The 14,508-nt window shown below is 58.9% G+C and overlaps 1 long non-coding RNA gene across 3 annotated transcripts; it reads left to right on the top strand.

The window, feature by feature from the left end:
* Positions 1 to 495: 495 nt before the first annotated feature.
* Positions 496 to 13,105, top strand: LOC115843008 (uncharacterized). 3 transcript variants are annotated; one of them, XR_011377502.1, is made up of 5 exons: positions 496 to 558; positions 2,961 to 3,142; positions 3,675 to 3,863; positions 11,531 to 11,704; positions 12,926 to 13,105. It is a non-coding gene; the product is annotated as an uncharacterized lncRNA (long non-coding RNA). The 3 variants fall into 3 exon arrangements; XR_011377503.1 differs by lacking the exon at positions 496 to 558 and adding an exon at positions 2,377 to 2,389; XR_009564165.2 differs by lacking the exon at positions 496 to 558 and having other exon boundaries at positions 841 to 3,142.
* Positions 13,106 to 14,508: the final 1,403 nt, after the last annotated feature.

Genomic DNA, 14,508 nt, shown 5'->3' with positions numbered 1-14,508 from the left:
CCACCCACCCCATCCCCAGCCAGCTCTTTCCAACCCAAGCCTCCCGCTCTCCACCCCTCTCCCCAATCTAATTGGGTGGTATCTCAGCTATCTTGCTTCTGCGGATTCCCCCGCGCTCCTCCTGGAGCCCACCCCGAGGCAGCTTTCTCACAACAGGACCCCCGGCGTGGGGACGCCTGCCGACCCCCGAGGCCCAGCGGGAGAGCCGCGACCTCCCGGGGGGTGGTCTCCGCAGCCGCTCTCCCCCTCCCCGGCCTTACCCGCCCCTCCCCTTCCCGGGGCAGCTGAATAATTGATTCGCCCATAAATAATCGATCAGTGTTGCGGGCGCGCCCTCTGCCCCCAGGGTGCGGGGGTTCCCCAGCAGGGTTAGGGGAGCCGGGCTGGGCTGGGGGGACGGGGACCACGGAGCTGAGCGGGTCCGGGGACGCATGCGGGCCTTTCTCTTTCTCTCTCGCTCCCTCGCGCCGGCTTTTTCCCTTTTGCTTTTCTCCTTTTTTTCTTTCCTGGAGCGGAGCCCGGCGCCAGGAGTCTGGAACCAGCTTGACAAGCTTTTGAGTTATGGAGGGGGGAGGGGAGGGGAGGGAGCGGGCGGGCGGCGCTGGGAGGGGAGGGGGGGCGCCACAGCGGGTGGGGGCGGGGCGGTGGGCTCCGGCGGGCAGGGGCGCGGGCACCTCCATTGGGAGACCCTCCCCTACTTTGGGCAAAGGTTGTTAGAGGGTCTGATGGTGGCGGCCGGGAGGGGGGCGGGAGTGGGCGGCGGGGCGCGGGGGTGAGTCATGCGGCGGACCCGCGGAGCAGCCCGGCTGGCGGAACGAGCCCGGCTTTAGAGCCGCAATAAATGAGGCCCGGGGAGGGGCGGCGGGGTTTACACGGCCTCGGGGGCCGCGGCCTCCCCCGCCGAGCAAGACATTCCTTTCCGCTGAACTGGGCGCCTGGGCCCGCGCCGCTGCCGCGCCCTGCTCGCATCGCCCTCGGCGGCCTGGCCCCGGGTGGGGAACGGCGCCCGGCCGGGGGCGGGGGTTGTGGTGGTGGCGGAGACGAGGGAGCGGGGAGCAAGGCCTGGGGTGGCCCCTTTCCCTCCCTGCGCTGTTCCCGGGAGCTCGCTGAAGCCTCAGCTGCCTGGGAGGGAAGGGATCGGTTTGCCCATTTAAGGGGTGGGGGACCTGAGCCCAGTGAGAGTCATCACTGCGGGGTGTCTGATTCCCCCCCGCCCCCCGCCCCATTCCTTTGCCCAAGGCCTGAGACTCTCCCTTCACCCCTGTCCCCGGGTTGTGACTTTGGGTCTGCTGACAGCCCTGGGGTCTGAAGGCCAAGCACACTGTAGGGGCACCTTAGCCACTGGCTGACTGGGGTGCTTTTCCAGGGACCCCGGAGCGCAGTGAGCAGGCCCGTGCATCTGACCTCACAGTGTCAGACGCCCACAGCCCCAGGGCCGGGCAGGGGTGGGAGGTGTCTGGAATTACTGGTTTACCAAGACTGGTTGTAGGGAGAAGTTTCCAGACCCCTTGAGGTCTCCAGGGGGACTCAGTGTAGGAAGAGGACACTCTTAGATGCTAACAGAGACCCCAGGGCCAAGCAGGCCTTCCCCTGGACTGCAGATCGCGGTCGAGCCGTGGTTAACTTCTGTGTATCGAAGTTTCCTTTAGGGGGCCCTAGTGTTTCCCCCACCCCAGCCACCCCTGGGCCCCTTCCAGCCCTTCCCTCTCCCAACCGGTTAGTGACCTGCACCTACTGGGTTCCAGAGTTTGGCCTCAGCTTCCAGCTGTGTAGCCTGGGGCAGCCGCCTTCACCACTGGATCCTCTCGCTCACCTGTGAGATGGGTTAGTAACAGTGCCAGCCTCGCCTGGGCTCTGGAAGGTTCCGTTAGGCCAGTCTTGACTTAGCACAGAATCTGGCACGCAGTAAGCGCTCAATACACAGTCGCTGTTGTTGGAGCTGGTTGTTTATTACTGTTATTTCTGAAGGACTCACCAAGGCCTAGCGAAGCCCCCCTCCCTGTCCTCTTAAGCAGAGCCGTGAGAATGCTGAGCCTCGCAGCATCCTGGCTTCTCCTCCCCGTTCCCCATGAGCCGTGTCGAAATCCTCCCAGAGAAGCTGCTGGGCAGAAACTTCCAGTCTCCCTGGCAAAGCCGGGAAGAGTTTGGGTGCGGCTCAGAGACGCAGTTGGGCAGGCTCTGCGGGGCCAGGGCTGGGGAAGGGCCCCCAGATGATCTTCGAGACCTGGGAAGCACCCCCGACCCTGGGCTGCGCCTGGCCCCCAGCTCCAGCCCCAGTGCTGTTACAGCCCAGGCAAGAGCCCACGGTCCTGCTGGTCCTGAAGGCTGGGGGAGGAAGAATGCTGGCCATACCCCTCCTTTGGCAAGCCCCTGTACCGCAGGAGTCTGAGTGAGTGCCCCTGGAAGATGGGATAATGGGGTCACTGTGAGCATCCCACAAGTGGGGGCTCTTTGCTTTATTGACTGTCCCAATTGTAGGGGCCACCGGGCCTCCAAGAGGCCCACTTTGCTGATTCCTTGACCACCAGGAGGACCAGAGGCTCTGATCAGGATGGTGGGTCTCACTGGGGCTGTGGGGAAGTGGCCGGGGGAACCCACCAGGGACCTGGCAGACAGACTGATCCTTGCTTTGCTCACAGGGCTGTGTGACCTGGGGTCACAATTCAGCCTCTCTGGACCCTGTTCTATCTGCAAAACAGACAGTGGCCTGTGAGCCTCACTCATCAGCGGGAAGTTGGGCGCACTGCAGTAGGAAGAGATGGGAGTCGAGTCCCTGTGCTGCCCACAACTGGACAGGTGGCCTTGGGCAAGTCTGAATGAGACTGACTAAGACTGAATAACTCGAATGAGTAGAACGTGTCAGCGGCGCTCTGCTTCAGGCTGATGTTGGGTGTTTTACATACATTGTCATCTCACTGTTACTCTTGGAGGGAGGTTTTATTATTGACTTTATTTTCCAGATGAAGTAACTGAGGCTCAGAGAGGTCAATTCACTTTCTCAAGGACACACAACTAGGAAATGAGAGAGTCAGGATTCAAACCCTGATCTGCTGGCTTGGAGCATGAATCCCTAAAGAAAAAGCAAGTTGAATGTTTTCAAAAATAAAACATTTGAAGCACCTACTATGTGTAAGACGTCGAGGTAGGTGGCAACAAAATTAAGAACAGGGTGGCCTGAGAGCCTTCGAGAAACTCATAGTTGAGTGAGAACACACGACTCCAATAACACCCTTGTGAAAGTTAAATGCGAAAAGCACCACCATAAAAGAACCTCCGGGGCTGCAGGGCACCAGGAGAGAGGTCGAGGGCAGGGAGGGCAGGAGCTGGGGGAGGAGGCCCAGAAACAGGGAAGCCTGGTTTGCAGCAATGAAGAGGAATTTTGGTGGAGGCTCTTTGCAAGGGCAAAGGCATGGCAGCCTGAGAGGAGGTAACACACTTGGGGTGGTGTTGCTAAAAGCCTTAGAAAAGCTACCTTTGCTGTATAAAGGTAGGGAGCCACCGAAGGTCTTTGAGCAGAGGTGGGTATGATCCTGCGGGAGTTGGAGAAAGACAGTTCTGTAGGCAGAGAAATGTCCTGGAAACATACATGCAAAAAAACTAGAAGGACGGGTGAGGATGTACTGCGTGAACTTTTGCAGCACTTCCTTAAAAAAATTTTTCTTTTGCCTGTACAGGTATGTCTATTCCAAAAAGAAAGAAAGAAAGAAATTTGCAAAGGAAAGAGCCGGGAGACAGAGACATAGAAGACTGCAGCGGACTGAGCCAGGATGGGTGGGTCCAGGCCACCTCTGACTGATGGCTTTCCGGCGATTTGAGTGATGGGCCATCTGGCAGCACCTTCTCAGAGATGCTCACCTCTACAGGTGAGGCCAGGGGCTGTGGGGCTTGGAGACCCTCCTGTTACCTAGAGCCTGAGCCTCCCCTGACTGATGGCTTCAGCCTGTCCCTACTCGCCCCAGAAGACTGTCCTTAGCAAACTCATCCCCACTGTGGGACACAGGCTGAGCCTTAAATCCCATTCTGGGCTATATGGGGACAGTTATCCCAGGGGCCTCCCTCTGTCCTTGAGGACAGACTGTCCCATGTAGGAGCACCAGGCCCTGTGCTAGGTGCTTTACGGGCAGTGTCTTTTAATCTGAATACAATCCAGGAAAAAAAAAAAAAATATATATATATATATATATATGTTGCTCTCCCCATTGGACAGATGGGGAAATGGGGCTCAGAGTCTTGCCCAAGCTTCACAGTGGTGGCGGTGGTGTGAGTCTCGCCCAGGGTGCGGTCACCCGGGAGTCCCGACCACTAGGCTGTACTGCCTCCAGCTCTTTAGGAGAAAATCTATCCCTCTGGTCTCCCCAGATCTCATGCCTTTGGCCTGCTCTGGTTCCCGGAAGAGGGGCCTCAGCCTTCCCTCTGAGCCATTCCCACTGCCTGGGATGCCTCTCCTCCCTTCTCCCCACCATTCACAGGGCGAACACCTCCTTGACCTGTGGAGCCCAGTGAAACCACGACTTCCTCTCCAGAGAGCCCCAGACTGTCCCTCCTGTCCCCTTATCTATGTTTCCATAGAGTTCCCAGGAGGGGAGGAGAAAACTCAGGGGATATGGCTGGGAGGTGAGTCCCAGCCCAGCCCCGTGTGGGCGGAGAGGAGGAAACAGCTGGCTCTGGGTGCTCAGAAGGGCAGGGCTGGGGGTGGGTAGACGCGAGAGGGAGGGTAGACGTGAGAGGGAGGGTAGACGTGAGAGGGCGGGTAGACGTGAGAGGGAGGGTAGACGTGAGAGGGCGGGTAGACGTGAGAGGGAGGGTAGACGTGAGAGGGCGGGTAGACGTGAGAGGGAGGGTAGACGTGAGAGGGCGGGTAGACGTGAGAGGGAGGGTAGACGTGAGAGGGAGGGTAGACGTGAGAGGGCGGGTAGACGTGAGAGGGAGGGTAGACGTGAGAGGGAGGGTAGACGTGAGAGGGCGGGTAGACGTGAGAGGGAGGGTAGACGTGAGAGGGCGGGTAGACGTGAGAGGGAGGGTAGACGTGAGAGGGAGGGTAGACGTGAGAGGGCGGGTAGACGTGAGAGGCAGGGTAGACGTGAGAGGGCGGGTAGACGTGAGAGGGAGGGTAGACGTGAGAGGCAGGGTAGACGTGAGAGGGAGGGGGGCCTTGCCCCACCCAGGGAAGGACGGATTGGCCAGCCCCTGGGGTTAGTTGAAGGAGAAGGACACATTCCAGAAGGAGAGGGAAGCAAAGATCCAGGCTGCCTTGCCTGGTCTGCTCCGCTCCGCGTTAGCCCCAAGACGGCGGCCCTTTTCTGCCTGGCCCACCCACTGTGTGTGCACGCAGACCTCTGCGGCTAGGCCGGGGGTGGGAAACTGTCTTCTGTGCACAGGTGCCCTAGACCCCCACCCCAAGTGAGCCTGAGCACAGAAAATCCCCTCTTAGAGCCCAGAGACCTCCACCCCAGGGTGGAGATGACCAGCATTGGGAACAGAGTGGCATGGGTTCCTCCTAAACTCAGAGAATCCCCAGTGTCGAGAACAGTAACTGGCACACAGTAGGCACTTAAGCATCAGTTGGATGAACAAATGAATGAATGAGTGATTGCCTGACCCCAGGCCCAAGGAGGAGGGCCAGGAGCCTTGAAGTCTGTGGCCTGCTCCCTTGTGAAGCAAGACCTCCCGCATCCTGTTGAGCCCCTGATGTGCCTGGGCTGGGGGCCGGGGCTGGGAGCACGCGCAGGCTTCAAAGCGGGGGGGGGGCAAGTTGGGGCACTGGGAGTGCCACGGTGAAGCAGCCACGCTTCTGGTGAAACCCCCTCTGATGCCTGGGCCCTTGCAGCACTGGCGGTCCTGAAGAACTTTCAGGTACCCCTGGATCATCCCAGAGGGGACCCCCACAAACAGTTCCACAGGGGGCAGTATGGCATGGGTGTTAAAGCCAGGGGCTGTGGACTTGGACATCTCTGGGCTCCAGCTTCACCCTTCGCCTGCTAGACCACTGCCTCAGTGTCCTTGTCTGCAAAGGGGCCTGATGGAGCCCCTGCGGCACAGGTTTGCTGGGGAGAGCACATGAGAGGTACCAGCTCCAGCACCTTCTGTCTGCCATTGTTGTAAACAACGGCACAGGAGAGCAGGGAGCAGAAAACACCCAACACCCAGGCCCTGGGTTCTGGGCCCTCCATGCCACTCACTCACCGGGTGCCTTTGGACAAGGCCCAGCCTCTCCCCAGGCCTCAGTTTCCCCATTGTACAGTCAGACCCTGTGACCCTTCCCCCAGCCCCAAGCCAGACTGCACACAGCTGCCTCCCCCAGCCTTACACACAGCCCTTGGGATTGCCCAGAGGAACACAGGCAACGCTCACACACACACGCAGGCCCGTGCTCCCTCGGGCACACACGTTCACACAAGCGGACACACAGGCACACAACCACACTCATACACGTTTACACTTAGACCTCGCGGGCACATCCCACCCTCTCACTCCGCCCCCCATGCCGCGTTCAGGTCCTCCCCACCCGGCCCTTACCCTTGCCCACGGCCTCCACACCGGCTCACACTCATGCTCGCTCACACACACCCCAAATCGGCCGTGCACCAACTGTTGGCGCGGGCGGGGCTGGGAGCGGGAGGGAAAAAAGCCCACGACTCAGCCGGGGAAGAGGGGTGCGGGGGTGCGCGGGCGAGGGAAATGACAGCCCGCGGTCCCCCTCGAGTCCCGGCTCATGAATATTAATGCGGCGGTAATTAAAATGCAGGGACGCAGCAGGATGGATGCGGCTGCCTCCGGAGCGCTGGGGAGCGCGGCGTCTTAGCAGGCGGGTGGAACCCGCTCCTCGCCGGCAAGCGCGGAATCGGGCTCCAGGGCCTGGATCCCGGGCCGGGGGCTGGGAGCGGGGTGCCGGGGGTGAGGGGGGTCGGTATTTTTCGGCGCGGCGGAGCGTGACGACCCCGCGTTCCTCCCGCCCGCGCCCTCCCGCGCCCTGCCCTAGGCCGGGCTGCCCGCCAGGCCGCCGTTTTCCGGAGCCGGCCCCCTCCCGCCCTCGCGGCCCGGTGATGTCATCTGCACAAAACTTTCCGCTTCCCGGCCGTCTCGGGTCCCTGAGTCATCACCGCCCCCGGTCCGGCCCGCGCCGTCTGTCTGTGCAGAGCTAGGCCCCGCTGGCCCCGGCCTGACGTCAGGCTGGCCGGGCCTGGAACCGCGTGGGGCCCCTGAGCCCCGCACTGCGGGCCGCTAGGGGCGGGGACAGCACTCCTGGAGGCTTTGGAGTAGGCCGCCTTGAAGGGCACACACTGGGGTTCCAGGTTCAAATCCGAGTCGCATTATGCGGGTTGCTTGACCTTGGGCAAGTCCTTTAGGCTCTCTGGACGTCGGTCTCATCTGCCACTTAGCAGGTGCTCAACAAATCTTCCCAGACTCAGTAAGGGAATTGCACAGACCCAGGCCCAGAGGTGGAAAGAGACTCACCCAAGGTCACACGGCACGTGGGCCGTTTCCGCAGATGCTGGGAAAACCGGCTGCATACATACAAGGTGGGGGAAGGGGGCGCATTCTGGAGCAGGTCCGCCTGGGTTTGAGTCCTGGCCAGTTTTCTCATTTCTAAATCACGACTGATAATCTAGCAAGAAATAAGAAAAGGATAAGATATATAAGAAAAGACCATGCAAAGTGAAGGCTCTGGGGCAGCTGTTAGCGCGTGACCCAGATTATGAACCTACCGCAGTCAGGTGAGAGGGCCATTCTGGAGTCCGGTCACCTGGGTTGAAATCCTGGCTGTCGTCGCCCACCCCATGCCCTCCTCTGTGCCCTCAGGCCAGGTACTAACAGCTGAGCCCTGTGCCAGGGCTGCCATCTTCCGCATCTCCGGCCTCCTGGGGTGCTGGGAAAGCTTGTTAGCAAATGCCCACCCCACCCTTCACCAGAGACACACACAGACTGCACTGAAAACGTGGACAGTTCTTAGGCTCTTTCTTGGGTCTTTGACATATAATCTCGGGACCCAATTTATAGACGGGAAACTAAGAACCTTCTAGCTACTGCTCTCAGCGGCTGAGCCGGGATTAGGCTCAGGTCCGGGATCCCAGACCACACAGCTTCCCAGATGCGCGTGGCCGGGGCTCTGGCTGTTCCGCAAACGCGGCCCCACCACCACCCAGCATCTGCCCCTGGTCCAGGCCCGCCCCTCCCGCCTGGTCAGTGCGGCTGAACCCTCTCGGCGCACCCCCTCCCCCCCAACTCCCACCCGCACTCCTGCCCGGCACACCCTCAAGCTATCAGAGAAAGAGACCCGCCCTACCCGTCCCCCAGCCTCACTGGAACTCTTTCAAGTACTCCAGTGCTCTGGGCGCCCTCTTCTTGCCTAGAGGTCTTTGCATGTGCTGTTCCCTCCCTCTGCCCGGACACCTCCTCTGCTCCCCCGTTTTCCTGGTTAACACCTCTGCCATCTCTCCTTAGCTCTTCCCCTGGGGAGTGTCCCAGTTACCACCACCCCACAACACACACACACCAGCACACAGGCACAGACACACCCCAAGGCACACACACACGCTTGCGTGTGTACACACTCCATATGCCATAGGCCGCAGACACACATCCCACCCATATCACACAGACCATTCAATGTGCACACCTTACATACCCTGGCCACACAACAGACACACACACACTCACACACAGACCTTTCAACAGTGGTGCCCCTCCTCTGGGTCCTATAGACCCTAATCTTGCTTCCCCGCCATGGCATTTACCCTCCGCACTCCGGTGAGGGCAGGGACCCATCCTCCTCTCCTCCACTCCAGCACAGGGCCTTGCACCAACTCTGGCTCAGTCAGTGCCTGGACCCGTGACCCCCTCCCATGGCCAACATTGTCCCAGTCCCACCTCCATCAAGGTCCTCTCAAGTGAGTACCTGCCCCCATTTGTGCCAGGAGCTGTCCTCACTCCCAGTAGAGTCACTCCAGGCCTGGCCCTCTCACCTTCAGGTCACACACACTTACCTGGGCTTTGGTCAGCCGCACTCCCACCCAGACCACAGCTACTGGAGTGGAAGGACACTGTCTTAGATGCTCCCCACCCCCACACCCTCTCACCCCCACCACCCCTCCAGTGCCTCAGGAATATTTGGTGACTTGAACAGCACCAGAGCCTTGAGGTCACTTCTCTCCATAGTCTCAACTTTCTCATCTGTAAAATGGGGTCACACTGAAAGTGCCTTGCAGAAACTCAGAAGTGTCAGAGTGGATGTTATTTCAGGGCTACCGGGTTCCTGCTGGGCCGAGTTTGTGAGTGAACTGAGCTGTGGTAGGTGCAACTCATCCCCTGTGTGAGCCCTTCCCCAACTGAGTGTCCTGGTCATGCCCTTCCCTTCTGGCAAACTGGGTCCCTGGGACACTTTGTGCCAAGTCCTGGGGGTGGGGTGTTTGCTTGGGGTTCCTGACAAGTAGCTTGTAGAGCTACTTGTAGAGAAGGAGGGTGGACCTCTCCTGGAGAGTGACCAGAGTCAGGAGAATAAGGAGGGGAGAAAGGCAGACGCGGGGAAGGAACTGAGTTACCCGCTTTCTTCAAGGAGATGGGGAAGATGAGCGTAGACCCTCACAGCATCCACCCTCGTCCCCACTGCCCCTTGGGTGTTAGGGCCCCTCCCTTGGCCCAGCAGGAGCCCAGCAGCTCACCTGAGCTCAGGTGCAGGGTGGCATGCACCACCCCATAGGCAGAGATGGAGAAACAGAGGCCAGAGCGGGGAGACGGAAAGGGCACGCGGAAATGGGGGGGTACGGAGCGGCCACGCGCTGCTCTTGGAGTCGCTTGTATTTTCATTCACCGGGGTTCACTGGCACCTCCATGTGCCCGGCATGGAATTGTGTCCTGGGTACATGGTGAGGAACGAATCAGCTGCTGCCCTCATGGAGCTTAGGGTCTAAGGAGTGAATACATGAAGGCAGCATGAGAAAGGCAGGAAGGAGGGATGCTGGGATGGTGAAGAAGGGGCACGCGTGCTCATTCATAAACACTTCCTTACATCGGGACTTCCCTGGAGGCCCAGTGCTTAGGACTCGGCGCTTTCACTTCCGTGGCCCGGGTTCAATCCCTGGTCGGGGAACAAAGATCCCGCAAGCCATGTGGTGCGGCCAGAAACAAGACCAAAAAACCACTCCCTTACGCGGACCTGCATTTGTGTCCCGGAGTTTCTTCCAGAACTTTTCTTATCACTTCGCTCATACTCATTCTGTCTATGAACGTGTTTGTTTTTTGTTGTTTTTTTGGCCGCACCACGCAGCATGTGCGATCTTAGTTCCCCGACCACGGATCGAACCTGAGCCCCTTGCACTGGAAGCGTGAAGTCTTAACGACTGGACCACCAGGGAGGTCCCTATGAATGTGTTTTGAACACCTTTGCCTGAAGCAGGGGGCAGAGTGATTAAGAGCAAAATCCAGACTCCTCCTCCTGGCTGTGTGACTTCGGGCAAGTCACTGTCCCTCTCTGAGTCTTCATGTAGTGTCCTCCTCTGGAAAATGGGTACATATCCCACAGGGCTGTTGTGATGAGTCCCCGAGATGTGGTGGAGTGTCCCCTCTGGCATGGGGACCCAAGCTTGAGTCTATTCCAAGTGCCCCCTGGGCACGACTGCCGTGCTCAGGCCCCCTGGACCACTAGCCTCCTGTCTCTGCCTGAACCCCAGTACCTGGCAGCTCAGCTCTTGGAGGGTATGTGCAGTCCCTGGGAGGGGGAGGCCCAGCACCAGCTGGCCATGATGACAAGACAGTTTGGTTACCCAGCCGAGTACTCTGGGCTCCTGCCTGTCCGAGGTGAAACGTTTCAAATAGAGATGAGTTCTAGAACCACAGGGTCAAGTTGGTGAGGGGAGCCATGGGCCCTGCCTCCTGCCTCTGGGGCTCACTGATTAAAAAAGGAAAATTGACCACAGCTTCTAAGTACTGACCACCCCCACCTGCCTTGCCTAACTCACACCCAACTGTTCTCCATCCATTCAACTCCCTGGGCATCACCCATAGGACCCCCACAGAGAGCCTTGGCCTGAGACCTGGGGACGGGGCCTGAAAGCAGGTACTCACCAAAGGGCAGATCATCAGAGGAACTTGCCAGGAAGCGTCATGAGACCCCAGGGTGTCAGCCTGGAAGAGAGCTCAGGGATCACCACTTTGGCAACCCTATGTTGCACAGACAGAAAATCTTCAGCTCAGAGAGGTAGAGACAGTGGCCCAGGGACCCACAGCAAGGTACTGGCCCAGTTGGGACTAGACAGGAAGAGGGAGGTGGTTGAGCTTTGGAACTCAACTGCCCAGGTTCAAATCTGGGCCTGTTGCTTGCCAGCCGTGAGCCTAAGTCTCTGAACCCTCTGTGCCTCAGTGTTCTCATTCTGTAGAATGGGAAGAATAATAGTTCCTATTTCAAAAATGGCTGAGAAATAAGCATACACTATGAATAAAAGCAGGGCTTGGTATACAGTGTGCAATGGATACTGTCACTCTCAGGTTCCTGATTTTTATTTTTTATTTTTTTGCTGCACCTCGTGGCTTGCAGGAGCTCCCATCAGTCCGATTTCTAGCCCAGTGCAGACCCATCTGTCCAATGAACTTGCAGCGTCACCTACTCTGGGCCAGTCACTCTGCCAGCACTGAAGATGGAGCAGTGAACAAGACAGACCAAGTCTGCCCTCCTGGCGCCTACAGCCCAGATGCGAAACACCTGAAATGGGTAACTCCAGAGAGAATCGGCTCATTACGGTGTCACTTCTGCTGATCCGGGGATTCAGGCAGGGTCCCATGGGGTGGGGACTCTTAAGCTGATATTGGCAAAATGAAGAGCGGAAAGCATGGTTCCAGGCGAGGGGAATGACACGCCTGAAGACCCTGGGGCAGAAAGGACATAAAGCTGTCCAGACTGGAGAGAAGGTCCAAATGGCTGGATCTTAGAACCGAAGGTGATGGGAGGGGAGGAGAAGCTGAGAGGAGCCAGATATCCGGAGCCTGGGAATGCTGCTTTGAAAGCCTGGAGAGCCAGAGAGGGAAGGAAGTGATCAATCATGCTTGCATATTAGAAAGATCTGTCTGGGGGACATAAAGGGCAGACTGGGCAGGGAGGTGAGCAGAGAGTGGAAGCTGGGGGCCCAGCCTGGATTGGGGCAGGGGCAGTGGGCACAGGGTGAAGGGAGCTGACTTCTTGAAGTGGGAAGCTCTTTAGGTCTTGGTAAGTATTGGGCTTGGGGGTTAGGGAGAAGCAGTCGGCGATGGCACCTGGGAACTGGGCAGGGTCAGGTGCATGGCTGGAAGCGATGGTCAGGGGCAAGTTCCAAAAAGAGGGGAAGCGCTGCATCCAGCTTGGGCCACCCCAGTCTGCAGCAGTGCCCGGGGACCACAGCGCAGTCCTCAGACCCCAGTCCCAGTCTAGAGAGCGGCACTCTGGCCCTTTTCTGATTGTGCCTTTCCTCATGGGGCAAGGAATCTGTGATCTGGGCACCTGAGACCATGGAATTCCCTGCTCAATGCCCCCCAGCCCACTTCCTGGGTCCATCCTCCTGGGGGTGGTCTGAGCTGCCTGTTTGAGTACCCCTAATCCCTAGGGGTGGCCAAGAGGTGGCTGTTTGCCATGGGTGTGGGCAGGCTGGAGCGTCAGCACCCAAGCTCGTAAAGCCCCTCGTGGAAAAGAGCAAAACCTGCGCAGAAAGAAAAGAGGGGCTGAGTGGAAACCGGAGGCCAGGGCTGCCTCTCCTCGTGCTGCCACTTCCAGCATGGACCCCAGGGGCCTGAGACTTCTAATTACAAACCCAGCCTTCCAGGGGTGTTTGTCCTTAGGAAGGTGTATTTGTCAAGGACGGAGGACAGAACGTATTTTATTTAGTAGTTCGGCAGCTTGATTTATAACTTGTAAATACTTAGACACAAGGTATGTGGCCTTTGCTTGTGCCCTGCCCTCCAGTGTTGCCCAGAGAGGAGCCGCCGCCCGGGTTCCACATCGGCGTCGGCTGGCTGACCCTGGACCTGGAGGTCAGCCGCAGGGGATGCTTCAGGCTTCTTCAGAGCTTCCAGACCCAACTTCATGTGCCCCCACAGCACATCCACCCTTTTTTAAAAAAAAAATTTATTTATTATTTATATTTGATTGCACTGGGTCTCTGTTGTGGTGCGTGGGCCTCTCATTGCAGTGGCTTCTCTTGTTGCGGAGCACGGGCTCTAGGCGAGTGGGCTTCAGTAGTTGTGGCATGTGGGCTCAGTAGTTGTGGCACGTGGGCTCAGTAGTTGTGGCTCGCGGGCTCTAGAGCGCAGGCTCAGCAGCTGCGGCGCACGGGCTTAGCTGCTCCACGGCATGTGGGATCTCCCCAGACCGGGGCTTGAACCCGTGTCCCCTGCATTGGCAGGCAGGCTCTTAACCACTGCGCCACCAGGAAAGCCCCCATCCTCTGTCTTTATCCAAGGGTCCTCCTGCCTCCCCCTTTGAATGTTCACCTCCAGCCCCTCCTGCTGCAGGAAGCCTTCGCTCCCTGGAGGCCCTGGCTCTCCAGCTTGTCCCTGGTGTTATTAGGTCACAGTCTCCTCTTGCGTGGCCTGTCTGGGGATGTGAGTCCTGTCCCTCCTGCGGGACCAGGAGCTCCGAGAAGCAGCATCTCCCAGCAGAAACAGTATCTTGCATTGGGTAGGAATCCAGGCTCAGAACGCACACAGGCTTGGGGTCAAATCCCAGCTCTGTCACTTTCGTGCTGTGTGACCTTGGGAGGCGCTTCTCTGCTCTGAGCCGCTTTCTTCTTCTGAAAACCCATAATCATAAGTGTACCTCTTGCAGTGAGGAGGCAATGTGGAACACGGAGCCCACGTGTGCCCGGCACTTGGCAAATACTGGGAAAGGAATTAGGAAGGGCAGGAGTTACATCATTCACTTCTTTTTACAGCTGAGAAAACAAGTAGAGGAGGCTGAGGGCGGTGAGGTTGTTTGCCCAAGGTCACACAGCCTGTAGGAGGATGGGGCCCGAGAGAGGCTGACTGACTTGTGCTCTAACCACTGAGCTCTCTGCCTGCGGGCCAGCCCCCCAAGTGCCCTTCCCAGTCTCCGTGGCCCGTGGACTCCCGAAGGCCGTGTGGGGCCGCGGGGACAACTGGCACGGCCAAGGCTGAGTCCGCGGGGCGGGAAGGGTTAACGAGCTTCGCCGCATTGGGCCGGCCTCCGGGGGAACCAGCCAATGGGCACGCGCCGCGATGAGGTAATGCCGGGACCTAGCGGAGTGGGCGGAGCCGGCGGGGTCCTCGCAGGATTTGAGTTCTTTCCCTCCCCACCTACCCCTCACCTTTGACCTTGATGTCCCCCGCCCCGCCACCCCGCAGCCTTACACCCGTAGAAACCCCTGTGGTGGAGCTGAGGGTCTCGGGTGGCCCTGCATCCCTTAAGGTCTGCGGCAGGAACCCGGAGACGTACTGCCTCCTCCGGGACTCAGTTTCCCCTTTTGCAAGAAGATCACTGAAGACCAGACCAGCGGTGGACGTTCTTGGATCCCAGGACGATTTTCAACC

The sequence above is a fragment of the Globicephala melas genome, chromosome 6 (assembly GCF_963455315.2).
Source record: "Globicephala melas chromosome 6, mGloMel1.2, whole genome shotgun sequence".
Classification (NCBI taxonomy): domain Eukaryota; kingdom Metazoa; phylum Chordata; class Mammalia; order Artiodactyla; family Delphinidae; genus Globicephala; species Globicephala melas.
This window is presented reverse-complemented; position numbering and strand designations above follow the sequence as displayed.